The sequence below is a fragment of the Crocodylus porosus genome, unplaced genomic scaffold (genome assembly GCF_001723895.1).
Source record: "Crocodylus porosus isolate Cpor-Errol unplaced genomic scaffold, CroPor_comp1, whole genome shotgun sequence".
In the NCBI taxonomy this organism is placed as follows: Eukaryota; Metazoa; Chordata; order Crocodylia; family Crocodylidae; genus Crocodylus; species Crocodylus porosus.
Genome location: NW_017728886.1, coordinates 151875902 through 151879683, shown reverse-complemented (window position 1 = coordinate 151879683; position 3782 = coordinate 151875902).

Here is a 3782-nt window from a genome sequence, read left to right as displayed (position 1 = left end):
AATTTACCTCACTCTGTGGGCTGGGTGAGTGATGTGGGGTTGGTCCATAAGCTGGATTCCACACACGGGGTTGATCTGTGGGCCTGATCCAGTGTGGGGTTGGTCCATAGTGTTGGTCCACAGATGCTATAGGGCACACCAGTCTGTCCCTGTGTGCTGGACACAGCTGCAGAGCCAACCCAACTTATGTGCTAAATCTAGCCACAGCATGACCCTGCAGCTGTGGGAGCCATGGAACATAACGGTGTGATCACTCTCCTTCCACCAAATTTCCTGATATGTGGGGAGACCTGTGAGCCAGATGACATGGCTCTATAGCCTGGATCTGGCCCACAGTCTGTAGGTCGAGCACCAGTGTATTAAATACACACTGCTGCATAAAAATATAACACCTAGTCCCATTGGCAGCTATTATTTTAAGGGAGCATTATCAAATGACTCATGGAATTTGAGATTATTAAACATGAAAGCATAGTTCTTTATGTTGTATGTTTTTATGACACAGGAGCAGAAGAAAGAAGTGTTTTTTATTAACACCCACATCCTGAAGTCATTATACCTACAATATCTTATACCTATATAAGATATAATGGCACAAAAAATATTGAAGGGAGTGGTAGCATCCAGTTCTGCCAAACTTTTGAAAGGATGTCTCCTGTAATTTCATTAGTGTTCTATATTAAGGATACTTAGCCTGCAGTGGTAAAAATGGTAGAATTTGGCTATCATTATGTAAGCATACATGTACGCATGCACACATAATATATGCAGGGAGACTAAAGTTGTATGTCCTAAGTATTTTCTCACAATATTGTTTTATACTGTATATAGTAACTAGTTTTATTCTGTGTATTTTAAAACTGACGTTTCACACTTTGTGCATATAATATAGGATTTTTTTTGCATATTTCATATTCATATCTAACAGCTGTTTTTTAATCAATTGTATAGGGCACACATTATTCTTATAACTTGCATTTTCTATTAAAAGTTTGTAGCTGGCTGTGTATACATAATTTTGTGGTATTATATTTAAAGGGATAGTTTACTCTTCTGAGAAATCAAGTAATTCTTTAACTGCTCTCTGTGTTGTGATATTCATAGTTACATTATATGATGGGTTCTTCTACTTGTTTTTTTCCAAGAGAATTATATTTTCATGTTGCCTATTCTGCCATTGAGGGGAAATCTATCACTTTTTGGCTCAATTTTTCCTTTCTTAGGATTCTGCTGTGCCTTTTTCATTAAGCTATGAGCTAACCAAAATACCAGAAATCTGCTACCCTTTTTGAATGACAGAACAGCATTTTTTTGTGAAACTCTCCTTAGTGATTAATGTAACTCTCTTTAATGAATAGCATTGTAATCTGATCTAGATGGTGTATAAGTGATGACAGAACAGCCTTCACTGAAGATGTTATCTCCCAAGATTTCTTGCACATTAATATATATAACTACTGTTCGTAAGCAAAAAGAAGCAGATTTTTTCACTCATTTGGCTCTTTTCTTATTATTTTTGCCCAAGGAAATGGAGTGAACATATGCATTTTATTTTTTTAAATACCCATTTCTCTATATCCCTGCTAGCCATTGTTACTATCTGCTACATTTTCAGTGAAAGAAAGTAGGGAACCATGAGTAAATTTTCCTAATCTGAGTTCATCCATTGTGTTCTTACAGCTGCTGCTCAAACTCTTAACTAGGACATAATTTACTCTCCAAAAAGTGCAAAGGCCTGTCCTGGAGTGACCAACCTGGGTGCTGTAGCACATTCATTTTGAGTATCAGGTGTAGAAGAGAAAGAAAAAGTTTTGAACCATCAAATTGATGCCTGGCAGTGCACCTTATGGGCATGTCCAGATGACCCCACACGTGCCTCTTGCAGCATCTCAAATGGGTTTGAGATGCTGCAAGAGGCACGAGCAAAAATGAGAAAATGTTCCCCATGGCAGTGCGGGGGAAAAATAAACCACTGGATATCCAGGGGTCAAAAAACCCCGCAGAGAAAAAAAGTGGGGCAGGATCAAGCCCTGAGGCAACCAGAAGCTGGGTCCTGCTACCCATTTAGAATGACAGAACAGCATTTTTCTGTTACATCATTCTGTTCTCTGTCTGCCAGAGCATCTCTATGGTTAGCCCTCGCCCTGGTGCTGAAGCATGCTGGACCCAGGCGCCACTGCCAGTAAGTAAGGGGTCAGGGAACTGGAGGAGGGGACCATGGGGGGGGACACCCCTACTGGCCCCACCCACTCCTCAATCCCCCAATCCCTTCCCTGCCCAGCCTCATGCCCCCACAGCCCTTGGGACCCCCCTATTCCTTCCTCCCCACCCCAGCATCGTGTGGGGGGGGGGGGAACTAACAAGCAACCAAAAACCCCCAGCACTTACTGGCAGCTTGAGCTGCCGTCAAGGTCACTGGGGCCTTGCCCGCACAGTGTGGAACTGGGTGACAGCCCCAGCAGCCCCAGCCCAGTCTCTGCTGTTCCCCATTGCTCTAGGCTGGGGTAGGGGGGGCAGCCATGGGGGGCTGGGGGTGCAAGTGGGAGATGGGGCTGGGTGGGGAAGCAATCTGGGGGGGCTGGGAAGCAAGTGGGGGTGAGGCAAGCCATGTAGGCTCTGTAGGGGGTGGACTGTAGCCCCTGTGGGGGGCTGTAACTCCTGTGGGGGGGCTGTGGCCTCTGTTAGCCCCTATGAGGCCAGGCGGACATGCTTTGACAGGTCAAAGCAGGCCACCACACTGGCAACATTTTCCAGGCAATAGTTGCCCAGATGGCCAGGTAGAGGGCACACATGGCAGTACTGCCGTACAAAGGCCAACTCTGCAGCCAGAGCCCACTGGCAGCTGGTCCAGAAGGGAAGCTGCCTCATCTGGGTGTGGCAGGTGCACAGCAGGTCACAGCCAGGCAGCAGCCCCCACTGCCAGACTGCTGCAGTGGGTAGAAGGTGCAGGGAACTCTCAGGGCTGCTTCAGCAGTCCAGCTGGCACAAGGGGTAGTGTCCCAAGGTACCAATTTGCTGGGCTCCAGAAGCTCCTGAGAGTGAGTAGCCCTGAGCTACTTGACAGGGAAAGTTTTTGTACTGCTGAGGCCAGGACAGGGCAGGTTTTTTTACTGCTGGGGACAGCACAGATGCTGGCCCCAGGCTTTAGTTCTCCCTGGCTGCAGATCCAGGAGGAGCCAGGAAGGGTTATTTTGCCCCAAGTGGCACAATTTAAATCAGCTGGTCTGGATGATCTCCACCCCAGAGTGCTGAGGGAATTAGCTGAGGTTACTGCGGGACCCCTGGTATGGCTTTATGAGCACTCGTGGTGCTCTGGTGTGGTGTCAGAAAATGGGAAGAGGGCCAGTGTGGTTCTCATCTTCAAAAAAGGGAGAAAGGAGGACCCGGGAAACTATAGGCCAGTTAGTCTTACCTCGATCCTGGGTAAGCTTTTTGAGAAAATTATTCTGGCACATGTCCACGAGGGGCCAGCAGGGAAGATCATGCTTAGGGGCAACCAACACAGGTTCATTAGAGGCAGGTCCTGTCAGACCAACCTGGTGGCCTTCTATGACCAGGTCACCTAATCCTTAGATGCAGCGGTAGCAGTGGACATAGTCTTCCTGGACTTTAGGAAGGCCCTTGACACTGTCTCTCACTCCGTTTTCATTAAAAAAACTGGGGGACTGTGGTGTCGACACCCACACAGTCAAATGTGTCGCCAACTGGCTGGAGGGCCGCACCCAGAGAGTGGTGGTGGATGGGTCATTTTCAGCCTGGAGGGATGTGGGCAGTGGGGTTCC